The sequence below is a fragment of the Tachysurus vachellii genome, chromosome 20 (assembly GCF_030014155.1).
Source record: "Tachysurus vachellii isolate PV-2020 chromosome 20, HZAU_Pvac_v1, whole genome shotgun sequence".
Classification (NCBI taxonomy): domain Eukaryota; kingdom Metazoa; phylum Chordata; class Actinopteri; order Siluriformes; family Bagridae; genus Tachysurus; species Tachysurus vachellii.
The window spans coordinates 21670978-21693477 of NC_083479.1; the positions used below are offsets into that span (position 1 = coordinate 21670978).

Below are 22500 nucleotides of genomic sequence, written 5' to 3' on the forward strand. Positions count from 1 at the left end.
TGAGTGAGTATGTGTGTCTGTGTGTGAGTGAGTGAGTGAGTATGTGTGTATGTGTGTGTGTGAGTGAGTGAGTGTGTGAGTATGTGTGTGTGTCTGTGTGTGAGTGAGTGAGTATGTGTGTATGTGTGTGTGTGAGTGAGTGTGTGAGTGAGTATGTGTGTCTGTGTGTGAGTGAGTGAGTGAGTATGTGTGTATGTGTGAGTGAGTGAGTGAGTGAGTATGTGTGTCTGTGTGTGAGTGAGTGAGTGAGTGAGTATGTGTGTCTGTGTGTGAGTGAGTGAGTGAGTATGTGTGTATGTGTGTGTGTGAGTGAGTGTGTGAGTATGTAGTTAAACAGTGACTATGAAAAGCAAAACCAAAAATAAACTGCATTTTGCCTCCAATTTCCTCTTCCCCCCATGTCCCCCCCCCCCCCCCCCAAAAAAAAAAAAAAACACTGAGTTGTTTAAAGTAGTACAGACAAATCTAGTAGATCTTGATGCTGAAACTCATGGCCAGGTGATGAGACCAACAGTCATCTGGATTTACAGAGAGATCAGCTTCTCCACTAAAGGCACTCAGGTCAACACACAGCTGATGACAGGACCATTAAAACACTTATACGGTGTGTGTGTGTGTGTGTGTGTGTGTGTGTGTGTGTGTGTGTGTGTGTGTAATATTACAGTGTAAACAAACACACCAACCCTGTATGCTGTATAAAATAAACATCCCTGAAAAGTGACACATCTCAGACAGGTTGTCTATGACACGGACAGATTTAATCATTAAAAAAACACACACACACATACATACATACACACATACACATACACACATACACAGACACACATACACAGACACACATACATACATACATACATACACACATACACAGACACACATACACATTGTATTATTATTATTAAGTAAATACACTGAAACAGGAAGTGAATGTACTAATGAGAATTTGGAGTCACGAGCGCACTTTGAGAGCAACACACTCTATCACACAACCTGGTATATCTCATCTGCATGTATACATGTGTGTGTAAAGACACTTCACTTTAGATAATAAACAGTTTATTTTCATGGTGTTCTGTGTCCACAATCACAGACAAACACAATACACATGTCTCCACGTGGATTTCATAGGAAGATGACCCATTAGTTTTTCACAGACTCTGAAATACTTATTCAAGCGATTATTATTCTGCAGATACACATATCAGCTGTTTACCCGCACAAACACACACACACTTTCAAAGTTAGCTGATAGTGATCATGCTGTATGTGTGTGTGTGTAAAATAAATACAGAACTGGCATACACTGGCTGCAGGCTACACAAGTCCTCGAGTAATAATCAGTCAGCATCAGTTACAGAGTGAGAGGATGATGGTGTACTGAACACAAGCGCCTACACTGCAGATGTGCAACAATCACAAATATAAACAATGTTCACTTTAAGATTCTGTGTGCAGATTTATCCAGAGGTCAGACCACAAAACTGACCATCAACTAAACTAGACATCTAATCTATACCTTAACATAATGTGACTGTCCAGAGAAAAAACTCAACACACACTTTGTGTGGTTAGAGAAAGGCATCTGATCAGACGTCACAGACCTTCCTATGAGAGTTAAAATCAACCACAATTCAAAAGCCTGAACTCATCACTTCTGCATTTCTACAGACACTGTGTATACACACACACACACACACACACACACACGCGCACACACACCATGCACAGTAAAAGAGACAAAGCAATTTGCTTACTGCTGTTGCCATGGTAACGGATGCTCTTGCAGAAAACAGAGTCAGGGCCAAAATACCTGCACACACACAAGAGCATGCACACACACACACGCACGTACACATGCACACACGCGCACACACACACGAGCATGCACAAGCACACAATTAATCGAAATGGAAAGTTCAGGGATTTTAATGGAGCTGTGACATGAAGCAGCTGCTTCAGCTTCAAATGTGTGTGATGATTCAGCACACAGTCTGGGTAACCAGGCACAGAAATAGACACAAGAAAGGAGCATTATCATCCTCAAAAACTGCACCATTAGGCCAATTTAAGAATTAAAAATAGAAGTGATCAAGTCCAAATCCTCTCTCATGCAGTGTGAGGCAGAGAAATTGCCATAACGCTTTGGCAAAACTGTAAATGTTTGTGGTCAGGCCAAAAAAACTTGTTGGGGAAAAAATAGAAGAAGAAAAAAAAAAGAAAAAAAATGAGAGAGGGGAAAAGAGAGAGAGAAAGAATACAAAAAAATCATATGGTGTGACCGAGTGTATCACCATCAGCACAAAGACCTCACCAAGAGACAGACAGACGACAGTAAATTAGGCAGGTACATAATCTCAGACTGAACAGTGAGGCAGTGTAATTATTCCACTCTTATTAGGATGAGACTCGTTCCAATGTGGTGAGTGTAGCGTGGGTCAGGTGTCGGCATCTCAGAGTCCAGCCGTGAGGTGAGTGAGCGTGTGTGTGTAGAGGGCAACCAGTGTAGGTTGACGTGTGTATTTCTCTGTCCTCCAGACACACTTCTCAATAATTCAACAAGGGTCTGACTCGTGCTGGGCGATTATATACCGAGCGATACGACAAACAAATAACAAACAAACAAACAATAAAATCACAAGGCATGAAAACGATTCTGCGATACACAACAATTTCCAAATGGCTTCCATTTAAAACACCTGCTAGAGACTCGAAAATATGACTAGGAAAATTAAATGAAAAATGTTTTTAATAATACAAATGTCTCAATCTAAGGGAAACCTAAAGGCAGAAAAAAGTGTAAACTAAAAAGACATTAACATTAAAACATTTTAAAGATTCAAAATGTGAATTAAAATATCATGCCTTCACAGAAAATCAACTGTATTAAAATGAAAGAATGCACACAGAACTAAAAGGAGAAAACGTGGAGTTACATTTTAAAAATTACTTTTTTTTTTACAAAAAACTTATAAACTTCTAATTATATTGTTATTTAAAAATGCTCTTTAATTGTAAATGAAAGCAGATGTTGCGGTACAGAGATAGATGAAGTGATCTAATATCATCAGCGGTGAAATAAAACTCCAGCTGACACCTTGAACACAAGCAGCTCTCCTCTGGTATGGTTTTCACAACAGCATCCACATCAACGTGTGTGAATCCTTCTGTAAAGGGTGGGGCAAAAACACCATGGTATCGGTATCGAGGGCAGAGGAACCTGCTCCTCCGGTTTTCTCGCCCCATGGTTTTGGTTCTCACTGTTCTCCTGAAAGCTCAGTGGTTTAAGCAAGCAAGGGAAACAAAAGCCTCCATTGTCCTGGAGATCCAGATGCGAAACGAGGCCATGTAATCTGATCTACACTCTCAGAGTGGTGTCTTCCTCCCGCTGGGAGCTCCGATTCATGAGCTGAGGAGAAAACCCGATGCGTTGTGTTTTCTGTGCTTGTGTCGTGTTGGAAGCTGCAGGGCTGTTTAAGGGCTGACGTGTAGTGGTGTGGTGCTAACAGCAGCACACTAAAGCTAATCTGATGACTTTTAGGTAAACACTGTGGTTCTGTTTATACCAAAAACATGAACCCTCATGAGACACCTTTACAGGAGAACACATTCATGCTGTCACCAGGCTAAAGGCTTATGAGGATTCCTTTTAAAAGGTCAGAGGTCAGCCAGAAAACCTGCTAATAAAATAATAAACTAACAAACTAAATAAGTGACTTATAAACTCTAAATTTTACTTCTCACTGAATCAAAACAAAATCAACTCTTTCAGCTTTTTTACTTATCAATTCAGTGAATTCATGTAATTTTGTCATGTGTTGGTTTTAAACCTATATAAATAAAATATAAAAACCTGCAAGGCCAGAAGTGTTCAGCTCAGATTACTATCCCTGAAGGTTCCTCATAACGGAGGTCAGAGGTCGGTGATGTAATCAGTCCTGCCATCCTGATGAAGGTAAAAGCTCTTACTGAAGACTAGTGAATGAGACACAGGAAGATGGTACACAGGGCAAGTAAAGAAAGCATCATGTGTCTTCACTTTATTAACAGATGCCTGTACTTTGTTATGAGAGCACTAATGTTAGCATGTACATTTCGTTATCAGTGTTGTGTACTTATTACTTATGTAATAATATACAGTATGCACACTGGTCAGTGCTATTTTGTGTACTTTGTGTACTTGTCTTGCTGTGTATTGTCTGTCTGAACTGCACTATGTTACACATGTTGCACTTTATGTGGCTTGGACTAAGGTCCTTATCTCGGTGTTGTTTTCTGTAGCATCATGGTTTATTTCACTGTGTACTGAGTCATGTTTATGTGGTCGAAATGACAAAAACTTCTTGTCTCTTGATATTGCTGAACTTCTGACCAATCAGATTTGAGAATTTAAACACAAAAAACTGTTTGATTACTACACAGAAGCGTTTAGATACACACTAATCCCATAAAAGCAGTAACACACACCAATAGACCATGATTTTAACACAGCAGATAAATCCTGCATGCTTCCTGTTTTAAAGCCTACAATCACTAACAACCTGAACATCTGACATCCAGAAACGACACACACACGGAGTATACACCAAAGCAAACTGGAGCTATATTGCTAAAGCTAACAAAACTAGCCCAGATTAGCTATACACACAAAAAACACCAAAACACTGTCTGATTATACAACTGATCAGTGTGTGTGTGTGTGTGTGTGTGTGTGTGTGATATATCTGTGTAGAATAAGAGACAGAATAGTGTGAGAGTGAGTGCATGTGTGTAGGTGTTCAAGAGTAGGTCTTTAATCTAGTCATCTTAGATTAAAGGATGCTCGCTCCCCACTTTGTGTGTGTGTGTGTGTGTGTGTGTGTGCACAAGAGGAGGTTTGTAGGTACACTTCAATGAGAGAATGATAGAGGAGTGAAGATGACTTCCACTTCTCTGCCTTCTCTCTATATCAGAGACCTTGTTAGGTGTTATAGTAGTTAAACATAAAGCTTTATAATAACCTGTAGTCCGATTTCAGTGACCTCAATACATAATAATAATAATTCATGAGGACGAGTGAAAGAGTACTTTTTTATAAAGTGTGGAGAGGTCATCAAATTTGATTATATAATTTGAACACTCAATGTTTCACTGTAATTGTGCGCACACACACGCACACACCGTCTCTTTATCCAGGAAGTGGGTCTTATCTTCTCTTAGAACATCATCAGAGATCACAAATGGATGAAAAATGTTCCTGGGAGAATTACATATTTAAAACATTTAAAACTAACATCTAAAATTATAATCTTACATCTCAAAATAACAAGAGATAGAAAAGGACAAGAAAGAGAGAGAAAGTAAAAGAGAAAATAAGACAAGAAACATTTTTATAAATATCTGAGAAAAATAAATGGTGGTTTAAATAAATGACAAGTGAGTGAGTTAATGAGCAAAGTTGCAGCACTACAGCTCAAAACTCAGCTTCACGTTTCACATTTGAAGAGAAAGACAGGAAACATCAATGACGTCAACCATCTTTGTTCTCCAGCTCTATTTAAAAACTACTCATTAGTACACTCAATGTGCCTCATTAGCATCTACAGTTTGGCCTTGATACACACACACAGACACACACACACACACACACACACACACAGACACACACACACACAGAGACAGACACACACGCAGAGAGACACACACGCAGAGAGACACACACGCAGAGAGACACACACACAGACAGACACACACACAGACAGACACACACACACACAGACAGACACACACACACAGACAGACACACACACACACACACACAGACAGACAGACACACACACAGACAGACACACACACACAGACAGACACACACACAGACAGACACACACACAGACAGACACACACACAGACACACACACAGACACACACACACACACAGACAGACACACACACACAGACACAGACACACACAGACAGACACACACAGACAGACACAGACACACACAGACCGACACAGACACACACAGACCGACACAGACACACACAGACAGACACACAGACAGACACATACACAGACAGACACACACACAGACAGACACACACACAGACAGACAGACACACACAGACAGACACACACACAGACAGACACACACACAGACAGACACACACACAGACAGACACACACAGACAGACACACACACAGACAGACACACACACACACACAGACAGACACAGACACACACAGACACACACACAGACAGACACACACACAGACAGACACACACACAGACAGACACACACACAGACAGACACACAGACACACACACAGACACACACACAGACAGACAGACACACACACAGACAGACAGACACACACACAGACAGACAGACACACACACAGACAGACACACACACAGACAGACACACACACAGACAGACACACACAGACACAGACAGACACAGACACACACACAGACAGACAGACACACACACAGACAGACACACACACAGACAGACAGACAGACACACAGACAGACACACACACAGACAGACACACACACAGACAGACACACACACAGACAGACACACACACAGACAGACAGACAGGGTGAAACTCTGCCTGTGAAGGTAATTGTGATGGCGTATGTTGCTCTGTTTCCTAAACATACTGTAAGAGAGACATTACACGGCATGATTAATGCAACACTGGGATACGAGACCTTCATGACAACACATGCATTACCCATAAGGCTATGTGAGATTAGCACTAACAGCAGTGTTCAGTTTAACAGAAACACAAGCTGGTGTGGAGGAAAACTTGCTAATGTAGGAACAGAGACTCCTTAACACAAAAATGATCAGATCCTCTTTAGCGAGTCGAGTCAAAGCTCCAGTGAGCTGCTTAGTCCTGTGGCCCAGATGTTAAAATGTCAAAATCAACCGATCAGAGTCAACACCAACAAATAAAGCAACACGTCACTCAGTCGGCCCATGTGAGAGAATTCTGTCTCTCTCCTCTCTCTCTCTCCTCTCTCTCTCGCTCTCTCAGATAGCACTGAAAATATGGGAAACAATACTATAGTCTCTTAAAAAGGTAATAAACCACTCTCTAAGTTAAAAAAAAACAAAAAAAACACAATAGAGTCTGAAAGTGTTTTTTTCTTTAACTGCAAAAACTGCTTTTAGGAGAGAAAATGATCATCTATTGTAAATTCAATTATAATCAAAACGTGTCAACTGTACTACTGACTGCATTAGTCTAGTGTGTGTGTACGTGTGTGTGTGTGTGTGTGTGTGTATGAGTGTGTGAGTATGAGAGTGTGAGTGAGTGTGCGAGTATGAGTGTGAGAGTGAGTGTGTGAGAGTGTGAGTGAGTGTGAGAGTGTGTGAGAGTGTGTGAGTGAGTGTGAGTTTGAGTGTGTGAGTTTGTGTGTGTGTGTGTGTGTGTGTGTGTGTGTGTGTGTGAGTATGAATATGAGTGTGAGAGTGAGTGTGAGAGTGTGTGTGAGAGTGTGAGTGAGTGTGAGTGACTGTGAGAGTGAGTGTGAGAGTGTGTGAGTGTGAGTACGAGTGTGAGAGTGTGAGTTTGAGTGTGTGAGTTTGTGTGTGTGAGTTTGTGTGTGTGTGTGAGAGAGAGACAGAGAGAGAGAGAATGGTGACAGGATATGGTGGCAGGAAGATGAACCAAATTCACACAAGCACAAATGCAGATATTTTCCTCGATGCTGCAGTGATCAGAGTTTGTGTGACAGGACGTGAGATTCCACTCTGCTGTGTTCAGCTCTGACTGACACTCATAAATAACTCATAAGTATTAACCAACACACAACAGAGTGAAATAATAAACAAGACATCAATTGTTGTAGTATAGAAACTGCTCTAAGTTCTGAACTCAACGCAACAAAATGAACATGTCTGAACAAACTGTAACAAAATGAACACCACTGAACAAAGTGTAACAAAATGAACACCACTGAACAAACTGTAACAAAATGACCACCTCTGAACAAACTGTACATCTTTGACGCAGCGATGCAAAGACGGAAATGCAGTTAAACCAGTCAGGAGGTTTCACATGCTCTCATGTCTCTGCTACTCGGAGTGTTATTGAGACATTGACATAGTGCCTATGAAGTGTCTGCAGAGAAGAGCCATACTGTACTGCAGGAAGTGAGACCCCCTGTTGTGAGAGACAGTCTCACAGAGAGACTAAAAGTGAGACAGAAGCTTTACGAGACAGAAGTCAGGCAGACATATTCATTCCATTAAAGGTGACAGACAGAATCTCTTGCTTTTCTGTCCCCGATGAGCCGAGTGTGGCGTGAGAGCAGTGGAAACACTCCAATCCACATCGTCAGTTTGGGACAATAACCAAAAGGACACTAATGTGCTTCTCAATCCAGACAGCAGCAAGAGAGCAGTGAGGGAGCAGCGGAGGATTAATTGGAGGAAAAACAGAAGCTTGTGGAACGAGTGCTGGGGAACGTCTTCAGTCTCCCAACACCATAAACACTTCCATACAGTTTTCCGGGATCCTTTCATCTCGTCCCCAGTTCCAACCTTGGAGCCGTGCCCGTGTCACCCTTTTCCAACACAAAGTGCCAGCACATGTAAACACTCCAAACATCTGACAAAACGCCGGGTGTGTTTTGACTATTGGTGACTTGACATACAGCTTGGTGTGTGTATTACAGTGTTACTCAACAGAGGAAACTGGGCACACGGGTGAACTCATTAACGAGGGATTCTGTGTTTCGGTTCCCAAGAAATCCTCCAATAAACACTAATAAAAATCAGACTTTGTGAATCCCTTCTGAAAATAGTTTTGTTTGCTGATTCTGATTCTGATTCAAAGATTTGAATATTCACAATAGATTCACAATTCTTTTTAAAACAGCCCCAACAATTATGATGTTCTTTCGGCTGCTCACAGCAAATCATCTGGTCACATTTGATTGGAACAGGTTTTACACGGAAGCCTTTACATGCAACCCTCCCATTTTATCTGGGGTTGGACCGAAACTAAGAGTTAACTCCTTTGTGGCTGGGTTACTTCCCTGCTCTGGAATCAAACACAATAAAACAATAATAAATCATTTATATGGTGGGGCTACATATGAGCTCAAAGTGTGTTTATAACGATCCAGCTATGCACACAATTTGGGAGACAAAGCAGGAACACTTAGCCACAGAACCTACGTGTTGGAACACACATTATGTGCAGAAAGTGGTTGTCATGGTAACGCTATATACTGCTACTGAAAAATTTAAGCGAGATAATTTTATTGATATTAGTGGTAAATGACATGGCAGGAGGACATGGGGGAAAGTTGTTTTCAAATTTGCATAGTCATGTATATTCATGCTGATGCTTTTAACGACACCAAATTTACAGAGGAGCTTTTAATCCTTCACTAGTTTTTAGAAATATGAACCTACAAATTATTACTATTTTTCCTCAAGTTCAGGCATATATTATAGTGAAAATGCTTTATCAAAGGCTTACACACACACACATGTGCACGTTGTCCTGAGGGTAAACTAAAAACTAATCAGTGCTCCCTCAGCACAGGCCTGTGGTTGACGTGTGAGCAGTTAGGAGTGTGATGTTGGTTAGCGCACAGATGCGTGAGCTGGGTGGAGTGATTAATATTCCTCATCACTGAGGATGGAGCAGGATGGACAGAGATGGACGAGCAGCTCAGCGCTGAGAGACGTTTGTAATTTATTGGTCTGTAGACAAGCCATCAGCAGCTCTGACGTTCACCCAGACACCACGCAATGCCTCACCGCTCTCCATTAAGCCTTCAGGTGTACAACAAGAAGCCTGAGGAATCTGATTTCTATGCTGTTTCTCTCTGTGATATTTCATGGACAGGTGATGGGTGTGGACGGTTCTGTTGGGAAGATGATATGACAATGTCATGTAAGAAGCATGTGATAATTCACACTATCAGGATGACTGACAGCAGGACAGAAGTGTAGCATGGAGAGGAACACGGTAAGAAACACACAGTGGGCATGAGCGACTTCTCGGAGATCCAGAGATAACAAAAGTAGGAGTCTGTGAATAAAATGATTAGCAGATGTGTGATTTAGCTGGATGTCAGCGCTTTGGTTTCTTATTTTACGTTTGTCCTTGATGATGTTCACAGCCATAGCAGGCAGACCCCAGTGTTACTTCTGCTACTGCTGTGTTATTATCCAATCTGCTCTGCTGCACAATCCCTCTATCATCAACCCACCCGCTCACACCTCCTCATATGTACTGCACCGTTTACTGGTACTACCCGACCCGTACGGTACCCTTATCGTTCTGTAATAAAACTGTAGCTTTACTCCTTTAACTCTTTTTAAATTCAAAAAGTAAATAAATGACAGTAAATCAGTGTGCTTACTGCTGAGATGATATTTCTCAGACATTTCTCAGAGATGCTATTTTTATTGATTATATGATGAAACATGGCACATTACTTGCATTAGAGAAATCTAAAGATGTCAAACTTTCCTCCAAATGATTTTTAAAGAATTACTCAGGTTTGAAAATGAGTGCCTTTAAAATCCACTTTAGAAATTTTTGAACACTGGTCATACTGCCAACACTTTTGCCTCGTGTGCAGTGACACATTGACTGGAGCATCTCTTCACCATGGGAGAGCACGAGCGCTCACTCTCACTCGGATTCAGTCTGGTTTCTGACTCGGCAAGAATTTAATTTCAGTGCATGATCACTAAGGCATGGACAGCATGCTGTGTATGCGAGTACTTTCTGGAGCTTCAGTGTTGCTCCAGTGTTACATGAGGAAAGAGTCTCTCACTCGAGTGAACCCACTGAATGCAAACACATCCCACTTAAATGCTTGCCAGCTGCCATCTAAATCCATAAAGACTCGATGTTGGAGCCTGGACAAGGAGAAAAGTCCAAAAGGAAAATCAATGCCAAGAGAGTCATGAAACACAGCAAACATCATACAGGGACAGATCGGACACCCGCTGGACTTCAGGCCATTCAGGATCTCTCACTACTCCTCAGTCAGTCTTCACATACACACTGGACCGCTTAAGTGCTGCTAGTTTCCGGGCAGTGCCTCAGTGCCAAGCAGGAAACTGTGCCAAAACACTTCACAGATCCATGGTGATGCTCGGCCAACGTCCCAGCAAAACAAAAAGACAGACTGTTTATGTAACATGCTTGACACCTGGCAGCTCTGCAGAGATGCTAACGGGCTAAAATCTAACGGCCTGATCGCAGGAGGAGGAGGAGCGGCGGCCACACTGCTGTATGTCACAAATAAGAGTGGTTAAATGGGGCATTTACTAATGTTGACTTTTACTGCTAGTCTCTCACACACACACACCGAGACACACAGACACACACACAGGGTTAACTGGACTGGATCCTGTGAGAAATTCATGCAGAATTTGAAGGTTTATGCCACAGACTCGTCCTTAAATGTTGCTGGATGCAATGTTTCATTTATTGAAAGTTATACTACAGTTATAGTAAAGCAAATATAAGATTATTTATCTTGTTTATAAACGTTTACAAACAAGGTTATTCATTTATAACACGTTTAATGCTTGATGCTCTGTTGGTAGATTAGTTTACACACTTGAAGCATTTATTTCTCCATGAAGAAACTTTTAAAACATGAAATAAGTAAAAATGTCTAGAAATATGTTTAATAAGCTTATATTTGTTTTGTTGTTATCTTAGAATAGGAAATACTCAATACATTTTACAAGAGGTTTATAAATACTTCCACTTGCTGAAGTGCTAAACACATTAACATCAATCCTTCTGATCTGAAACGCTTCCACATACCTTTAAACTGTTAAACTGTTTGAACATGATGTATGAATTTATTTTCTAACTTTCTGGACCATTAACATGTAAAGTTTTCACTTTTTAATTGTTAAAGGCTTTTCCCACATTTTGCAGAAAAGCCAAATCTTCAGCTGAGAATTCCTGGCTTTTGTAGTGAAAAGAGCGCTGATAATGAATAAGCACTTGATGTCAGGATGATGTCACTCTCATCGTCTCTACTTCCCTCCTCAGTCCTGCTGTCAGAAATCTCACTGATTTTATATTTAAAAATAAAATTCTGACCGCTAATCTGGCGGCTCTCATTTTTCTGATCTCAGAGGAGATTGGTTAGAAGCTGGAGTTTAAAGAGAAAGTTAAACCAATTCGGTGTCCAATCACGTGTCTCTAATGGAAACCGTGTTCACGTACTGTTACACACTCCACACAGACAAAACATCTATGGTGTGTGTGTGTGTGTGTGTGTGTGTGTGTGTGTGTGTGTGTGTGTGTGTGGACTTCCTGTTCAGGAATGGAGGTTAACACAACACATACTGTACTTATGGCAGAGATCACTCGAGCATGGAGAGCAGAATAATCTGTTCAGCAGCAGAGTCGAATACTCAGTTTACAGCACCTTATTAAACCAGGGAAGAGCACCAACGCTCTCTAATCATTCAGCTTTTTATTACAAATTTTATTACAGCTGCACACTAAAAGCCACCCCAGTGTTGAGCACAGGTGAAGCGAGAGATGCTGGAATATAATATAAACTCTCTAATATACACGAGTCTCACAGTAAAGTCTCACTCAGTGTCTCAGCTCACACTAAACTCAATCATCAGGTCATAATCTTAGACTAATATCACAGTGAAATTAATCTTGGTGAATCAAAAGCTCCAGGATGCTTATAAAGTCACACTGGTCCACAGAGACTGCAGGAGAAAGACAAAAGCTCTCATACCTTCTCATTTATGATCTCAGTCAGCAGATGAACAGACATCCAACAACGGTGAAGAAATCAACAGCTCAAAAACCTTAGAGGAACAAATTTAGGGTTTTTTTTCATGTAATTTGTTTATGACCACAAGAGTGTTGTCACCTAACATCTTTAGACTAAGAAAAATAATACATGATTACAACAAATCATTATAAATCATACAACAAAACCAAATGTAACTAAATCTAATATTTTGTATGGACTCCTTGATTTTTAAGAACAGCACCAATTCTTCTAGATATTGAATAAACGAGTTGATGACATACAGCTACATCTATTGTTTTTCCATTCTTGATGTATGGACACTTTCAGATCCTGGATGCTGGATGGAGAATGAGCTTCTTGTCTCTTCAGAATGCACCATAAGTGTTCTGCTGGGTTGAGGTCTGGTGACATGCTTTGCCACTGAATCACTTTTCCCCTGTTCCTCCTCAGAAATGAACCAGTGGTCTTAGATGTATGTTTTGGGTCATTATCATGTTAAACGTGTGCCCAGTGACCTTGGGCACAGAGTGATGGTAGCATCTTCTCTTTCAGTATTTCACAGTATGTCTGTAAATTCACGATGCCATCTATGAAATGCAACGCCCCGACATCTGCGGCACTCATGCGACCCCACACAAGAACACTGCCACGCCATGCTTTACTGTTGCACCCCGTAGTCTTCACCTTTGTCTACACAAACCCTGGCAAATTCTAGAAGGGTTTATTGTGCTTGGGCTTCAGCAGTGGCTTTCTTCGTGGGTGACGGTCATGCATGCGGCTCCTCTGCAGTGTACGTCGTATGGGGTCACGGGAAACACTCACAACAGTTTGACTTTCTAATGATTTAGCCAACTGTGCTGAACTTGTATGGAGATTTTCTTCCCTCATCATGAAACACTCTTAACGAGGTGTTAACAATGCTTTAATAATTTTCTTTTGGCAAAGAAATTATCTTCCTCGGGTCTTGTAACATTTCTTTTCCATGTGCTGCTATTTTGTCAGCATTATATGGGATTGGATTTTCTCTCATAAATACCACTTTAATTATCCTGTGGCCACCTTTGGGTTGATTGATTAGATTCATCTGCTGGTTAATTCCTGTTAATTACAAATGATTTCTCTTCTTAAAGCAAAATGGAGGTTTTTCTGAGAAATCTGTCAATGTGTACTCATTAATGCTGAACACAGTCAATGCTGTGATTAATTTAGTCAGATATAGAGCCAGGATGTGTGACATGAAAATGTTAATGTCAAATTTTGTATGTAAAATAAAATGGAAATAAAACGGGTGAAATGAAGATGTCCCTCATCACAGCCCTGTTTCTGTCACTAGTTCCTCGTTAAAGTAATATATTTTTTTCCCGTCAACATGTGAATGGTGTGTTAAACAGACATGTGTTTTCTGCACTGTACATAAAATAGTTTCTGATATTTTTGCGTCCAGATTGCAGAGAGTAAAAACCGACTGTGCCGTGTTTACGCATTCGTGTTTCATGGAGCAGAGTAAAAGCATTCAGCCACGTGTGAGGACATTTCACCGTGTATGCTTTAGGACTTTAGTAAACACAACAGCGCTGATAAAGACACATTCCAGAGCTCATATGTTCACAAGCCTCCATAAACTGTGTGTGAGCCTGCAACAGAACATTGTTGGCTGGCATACAGGTCAAAGGTCACAGCGCACACTCTAAGCTCATTCCCAGAAGGAAGAGGATTCAAAATTAGCAGAGACACACCCCGTGAGCTCCAAGCTGCATGAGACAAGTCAGGACGAGAGAGGAGAGGATCAGTGCAAAGTTTTACTTGACTATTGTGTATTTAGCATTTCTAATCATTTGTGGTTAACTGTGGAACATCACACAGCCATTTATTACTGTACTGATCAGGAAGCAGTGTAAATAATTGACTGGCAGTTTGTTGTTTTGCTGTGAAAGACACATACGTCATGATTCAGGAAGACAAATCTTGGATGAGAGACTTGAGTCTCACTACAGAGACACGTTATCTGAATGAACTTTGACCTGGGGGTTTATGAGCCTCAGTCTTGAGACAGGAGATAACAGGGTATCTTTGGTCAGTACAATTTGTCTATTTTTTCTCTTTAGTGTCTCCTGTTTCACCACAGCAACGGGTCCCAACGGGATGATCCGTAAACGTTGGCACCTCTGAATGGATATCATCCCTGTCTGACACACACACAGATGGAAACACACAAAGTCTGACTCGCAGCTATAGATTCCAGAAGCAGCAGACTGCATACACTCTTGGTTGTGACACAATGTGAACATGTTCATAATGATGATGACAGCAGGTCAGCAACCAGCTCATGAGCCTGACACTGAAATTCTCCCAACACCACAAGAGAGGAACAGTGAGGGTGAAGAATCCAGTCAAACAACAACCTGAGGACAAACAGAATCAGAACGCACGTGTGTATGTGTACATGTGTGTGTGTGTGTGTGTGTGTGTGTGTGTCTGCAAAGTGTGTAAACAGGAGGAAGATGTTTCCACACAGCAGTGTAGAACTAAAGCGGATATGTGTCATGGGCAAGTGAAGTTCAGCCTGGAGCTCAGAATGAGGACGAGCTTGTAGCTAATGATCTTAACACTCCTCAGTTTCAGAAAACAAACACACACACACACACACACACACACACACAGAGAGAGAGTAACATTAAAAACATATTCATGGAGCTGCAGCTATGAGACTTATTTTAACTGTGTATTTATTTTTAGACATTACAGATTCAATGTCATGAGTCAAAAGCCTCAGTGCTCCAGCCTCGCAGAAAGGAGGTAGTGAACACCACAGTGATGTTAAACACACACTGCACCAGAGGGCTCCAGCCCTCTGGGTCGTGACCTCGCATGGGGTCACATGATTTACAAATAGAGTCTCTTTTTTAACAAATTAACATACGAACTAAAGAAGACAGATTTTGTGTGCTAATATTTTGAAATGCTAATGAGAGACAAGCCACACATAAATTAGCAGCATATTCAATTTTAGCCTTTCGCCTGACACGGTCATGAATAAACTAGTATCTCTAATCACAGACCAATGCACTATTCTACGGCATTACCGAGCACTAACACTAACCGGGTTTCCTGTTACAGTTAGTATGTGAGTTTTAAAATGCTCTCATGCTGCATGCTGTGTTTTATGCACCATCCTAGGGCTGGGCGATAAAACAATAACGATATGTATCGCGATAGACACGTGATCGATATCAATAAAAAATGTGTTTGATAAAAGCGTTTGAGATTTTTTATTCTTCGTCGGAAGAAAACAGAGGTTGCAAAGAAAGTTCGGTTGCATTAACAAAGGTACTAGCTCTCTGGTATCATAGCAATGTAGGGAGTGACACGCTAACAGCCAATCATGTAACAGTATCAAGTTTGGTTGCGCCATATCGTTGTCATTTAATTATTAGAGTTTTCCTGGTTGTTGATATTTCTGTCTTAATAACTGAGGGGATTACGATCAGAGGAAGGTTAAGTTTAAAATAAAAATGTTTAAATGTAATAGATTTTTCTCCTGGTCCTTATTTTAAATGGGTCATAAAAGTATCAATAATCATCGATATCGACCGAAATGAAACACTGATATCGTGATACAGTTTTCAGCCGTATCGCCCAGCCCTACACCATCCTGATGGATTTTTTTAGATTAGGGAATACTTAAAGATAGACGTAAAGATAGAGTTTTTGACTCTGGATGCAAACTGTAACAACAAACATGATAGCAGCAGAAATTTCTGAGAGACACAGAGCTTATAAGCGTGATTAACATTTCACAGTTTTGACTCTGAAACCTGATGGACAGGGATGTTTTTGCTCTGACGTGTCATGTTGTATTACAATTGCCCGGATGTACGCAAGATACACAGCGAGTATGTGAACAATGACACACAGGTTACTGTTACTTCTGCACACACATGCAAGCTCCTACAGGAAGTATAAATCAGGTTTTTCTGCTAGTTGTGGGGTGTAATGCCATCACACCACCCCGGCATCAAATAGTTTCCTATAACATTCCTTTGGTTTTTCGTCATTAGGTGACACATGCACCTGACAGTGAGATCAAAAAAGGTTTTGATAGATCACATATTAGGAATTTTAATAAATGTAGAGCTTTCAAAGCTCTGCCTCAGAGAATTCGTGAACATTTGGAGTCGTTTAACCAAAATGTTTGGGAACTTAATCTACACATTACAACAAGAATTTAATTCTAATCATCAGAACTGCATTTCTCCTTACAAGGACTTCCTGTGGAACTGTGAGTTATCAGGATCAACCGGCTGAACAGAGAACAATTAAACTCTGACCTAATGACATTCACAAATACATATAAACCCTGTTTCATCTCCAAGCCAGAATATTCCAAAATATACCCCAAAACAACACACAGACATATATAAAGTCTCAAAGATTGGTGCTTTGATTTTTATTGTACATTCTTCATTACATTTCCTGTTTATCTTCAGTGGAATCTAGATACAGAAAGAGAAACTATGATAGTTTAATTTATCATGACCTTAATTCCACATTCATGAAATTAGCCAATCACGTATCAGCAGAAGCACGATGTATAAAATAAGCAGACTAATTGGAGTTGATAGTACGGCTAAGGTTCTCCAATAAGCTTTATAATCTCAGAAACCAGCACACATTTAATCTTGAGGAACAGCAGCACAAGACCACATCAAAGTTCTTCTCTAGTCAATCAAGAACAGAAAGAGGCTACACTGAAAAAAGCTGAAGCAGCCTTTCCCATTTTAATGGAAACATTCCATAGCTCTTATGTCCACATACACACAGACACACACACACACACACACACACACACACACACACAGACACACAGTATAATAAATCTAAAGTGTCTTTCCTTACCAGAGCCCTACTGTGGAGCAGAAGAAAGGTTAAAAAGGAAATGTGATGAAAGATGATGAGCAGTGCGCAAGAGAACAGTTTTAAAACACTCTACATTACACATATTCATACAAATATATACACACACAGAGAGTGGTGTGAAAAAGTCTTGGCCCCCTTCCTGATTTTGTATTTCTTTGCATGTTTGTCACACTTTAATGTTTCAGATCATCAAACAAATTAAAATATTAAAGATAACAAGTAAACACAACATGCAGTTTTTAAATGAAGGTTTTTATTATTAAGGGAAAACAAAACTCACATGGCCCTGTGTGAAAAAGTGTTTGCCCCCTAAACTGGTTGGGCCGTCCTTAGCAGCAACAACTACAAAGCGTTTGTGATAACTTGTAATGAGTCTGTTACAGCGAGTCTGTTACAGTCATTTTTGTAGAATTCTACTCATCTTTACAGAATTGTTGTAATTCAGCCACATTGGAGGGTTTTTTCGAGTATGAACTGCCTTTTTAAGGTCATACCACAGCATCTCAATAGGATTCAGGTCAGGACTTTGACTCGGCCGCTCCAAAGTCTTCATTTTGTTTTTCTTCAGCCATTCAGAGGTGGACTTGCTGGTGTGTTTTGGATCATTGTCCTGCTGCAGAACCCAAGTTCACTTCATCTTCTACAGTTCTTTGGATGTTGTTGTGGAGTCTTTTGTGACATCTTGGATGAGTCGTCGCTGCTCTTGGGGTAATTTTGGTCGGCTGGCGACTCCTGGGAAGGTTCACCACTGTTCAGCGTTTTCCCCATTTGTGTATAACGGCTCTCACTGTGGTTCACTGGAGTCCCAAAGCTTTAGAAATGGCTTTATAACGTTTTCCAGACTGATAGATCTCAATTACTTTCTTTCTCACCTGTTCCTGAAATTCTTTGGATCTTGGCATGATGTGTAGCTTTTGAGGATCTTTTGGTCTACATCCCCTGGTCTACATCACTTTGTCACTCAGGTCTTATTTAAGTAATTTATTGATTGTGAACTTTATTGATTATCTGAAACATTTAAAGTGTGACAAACATACAAAAAAAATCAGGAAGGGGACCAGCACTTTTTCGCACCACTGTGTATATATACATACATACATATAGTTTTTCAGTAACCTTTTGCTTTTTACTAAACTGATGATTTTAATCTGAAGTGAAGTGAAAGTTACGTGATGTACGGCTAAGTGTGGAGACCCAACCATAAATCGTTCTCTGCATTTAACCCATCCAAAGTGCACACACACATCAGTGAACACACACACACACACCGTTAACACTGCGGTTCCCGTGGGAGCAGTTGAGGGGGTTCGGTGCCTTGCTCAAGGGCACCTCAGTCATGGTAATGTCGGCCCGAGACTCGAACCCACAACCTTAGGGTTAGGAGTCAAACTCTCTAACCATTAGGCCACGACTTCCCCATCTGGATATTTTCTATTCACATATCTATGCTTTTCTATTCAGATGTTGTCTCACGTAGAGCAAAAAGGTTAAATTTTAAATCCTGACATAATAACAGATAATATGGAGTTAATTACATGCTTGGATATTGGCTCCTGTTAACTAACTGACTGAGAATAATCAGTTAATTTACATTTACGGCATTCAGCAGACACACTTATCCAGAGTGACTTACAACTGAGCAATTGAGGGTTAAGGGCCTTGCTCAGGGGCCCAGCAGTGGCAGCTTGGTCCTGAGGTACGAACCCATGACCTTGCGGTCAGAAGTCCAACACCACTGAGCTACCACATCAGTTAATAGTGCATAATAACAGTTAATAAGCAGAGCTGTGTAATTATAAGAAGTCGCTCCAGTCCTGTGTTTTAGCTCATATTGTATTGTAATAACGTATGTATAGAGTGAGCTAGTTACGTATGCTACATGATTTCACAAGGAAATCTGCATAATGATGACATTTACTGCCTAACTAAAATAACCTGTGATTTATTTTGATATTTTCATTAATCATGTCTGAAGGATTCTGCAGATGGTTTGTGAAACTGGTTTGTGAGTTAATTCATACAGGTGACAGAAGCGTGCATGTTGGAGTTATAGAATCCATGTACATCACAATGCTGTGAAAGTTAAACACATCAGACATTAAATAAAAAACAGTTCATCAAGGGTTTAGTTCTTCTTCTGCTTCTTGAGCCCTTCTGTACTAGACAACCACAAATAACAAAACTAACAAACAGGAAATGAAATCAGCTATAAATTTGGTCTTGTGTCTTTAGAACTCTAGAATTGTTCTCTTCACGAGTTCTCTTCTATTTCGATTAGAAGATGAACTCAAAACATAAAACACTCACACCATCTCAATTCACTCCACAAACACCTGCTCATGCTCTGTCCGTCTTTGTGTTATTTGTCCTTCTATACGCCACTCGTACTGATTCATGTTAGACATGTTCATTTTCTCACCACAGTTATTTCTGTTTTTATTTGAGTCATGGAGTTATGAAGACAACAATAACACACACAGAGCATGACCATGTCAGCAATAAGGCAGTTTTACATGTCGAGAATCACAGAACATCCAGTCAGATCCCAGAATGCATCATGTGACTTTCTACAGTCATTTATCCACTTCCTCATGTCATTATAACAGAAGTGTAAAAGTCTGTGTGCTGACCTTCAAATCACATTACACTGATGTTTTACAGAACAGTATTTACATTTACAGCATTTGGCCGAAACCTTTAATCATTTTATACAACTGAGCAATTGAGGGTTAAGGACCTTGGTCAAGGGATCCGGCAGTGGCAGCATAGTGGACATGGGATTCGAACTCATAACCTTCCAATTGGTAATCCATCACCTTCACCACTAGGCTACATACAAAATTCATATTCTGCATTTACAGGTTTCTGTAAATCTTCTTTACAACTATTTCCATTGTTATAAGTGCTACACAAACAAAATTGAACAGATCTGTAAAAATAAAGCTTGGAAGGAAGTAAACAGCTGGTGTCTGGTGAGTGAATGTAGTTAGTACAGTTAGCTGGCTTTTCTAATCTAATGTGAGAATGAAGCTGAGCACAGAACACACATATCACACACCTGATACACATCAGAAAGACCGACACTTTCTTAGCAGATATCTGTACACGTCAGGGTCGGTGTTAAACATTGTGTTAGGAAGAGGAGCAGGAGGAGGAGGAGGTGAAGAGCTTAAAGACTAACAATAATAACTTCAAAATTGTTAATAATAATCAAATACAATGAGGTGGTAGACACTCAAACCCTAATTACCTGTGTGTATATGCGATGACACCGAATAAACATCACATGGCAAACACTAAGTTTGACCAATCATTAGATTGTTTCTAGTCAGCAGTAAACATTGCAGTAATTAATAAGATCTAGCCAAGTGAGAGAGACAATTCGCTGCTGTCTGTCAAGAATGAAACACTTGGGGGTGCAGTTACACTCCAATAACAGCAACCAGCAACGGAAATATAATCTAGCAACAATAAGGTACCAAAGTGCATCATTAATGTAAACCTGTGCCATCAATCAGGGTAAAGAACCTGAAAAAAATCATTAGCTATTCATTTGCAAGAGTAAAACATGGATACATAAAACTTAGAACACAATCTTCATCACTGTACTGAACACTAAACACAACTAACAAACAGTCTATTCATCATAACGAAGGTTTAACCCTCCAGCGTGGCTCCTTCCGCATCTCCATTCCAGATAATAACACAACAGTTTTACAAAAACACAAGCAACAACAAAAACAAGTTTAAATGAGCAGCGGTCCTTAAAGCCTGATACACATCCCTGGGGTAAAAGGAGCTGAGATGTCACTGATTTTACATCATTAAGGTTTTAGAGGTGACGGTGATCTATCCGTGTGGATGGAGAAAGTAGGGATTAGTCATCATGAGGATGAGTGTACTAAGTGTCAGTGATCCCTCTGAGGCTTCCTTATCCTATTACCTGCCAAATCCAACAACAAACACAAACAAACACAAACTAAAACCCCTGGCTGTCATCTAGAGTTTATGTGCAGACAGGAAAAATAACTGCTGCAGACCGGATAATAAACGTGTAAAAAAATAAAGTAATCTTAATAGTAAAATAATGACTCAAGCCATGTAAGGAATTAGAATGTGTACAGAGTGCTGCGAAATGTTTATCTACAAAACTGAGTTAAATAAATGCTTAAAACCTGCAACCTGATTTTTATCATCAAAGAATCCAGAACCTTGTGAAGCACTAGAGGTTTCACACTGAAGGTTTCACAAGGAACACATCGTGTTTGTGCCTCTGCTTTGGAACAAATAACAAGTAATAAATAAGTTTGGGTTTTCATTTAAGTCAATTTTATTTTAAACAGGTTTAATCAACGACTGGAGTTCAACAAACACACCTTTATACTTAAGGTTTAAGATAACTAATGAACATGAACTCCACCACACAGGGACATTAATGTGCTGATGATGACGCTCAGTTCTCACCGTCACCAACTACACCGAATAAATGTAGTAAGTAATGTTTATCTTTATTGTCCTTGTGTAGACAGGAACTTTCAGCAGGGTGATAAATGATCTGAACCGGAAATGGTGACAAATAAACCAGAGGAGAATTAAACCTTCACCTGAGATTATATAATAATAATAATAATGTGCTCATAAATAACAAACACACAAAGATACTAATCAGACCAATCAGACAGGTCAGACTGATCAGATCCAAAAAACAAAATCAACAAAAATACGAGTTCTAAAGAAAATATAGACACAGAGCAGCGCCATAGTAACGACACACTGGAGAGGTGTGTGTGTTGTGTGTGTGTGTGTGTGAGAGAGT

At 40.2% G+C, this 22500-nt stretch overlaps 1 protein-coding gene across 3 annotated transcripts in view; it reads right to left on the bottom strand.

Annotated features, from left to right (window-relative positions):
- Positions 1 to 22500, bottom strand: part of erbin (erbb2 interacting protein) — a 61824-nt gene that overhangs the window by 38177 nt on the left and 1147 nt on the right. Inside the window, exon 2 of one of the 3 annotated variants that reach the window (XM_060895396.1) lies at positions 12747 to 12819. The exons of the other annotated variants lie outside the window; for them this stretch is intronic. The gene's annotated coding sequence lies outside the window, so the exon portion shown is untranslated. The remainder of the gene's footprint in view (positions 1 to 12746; positions 12820 to 22500) is intronic. 3 annotated transcript variants of the gene reach the window in all.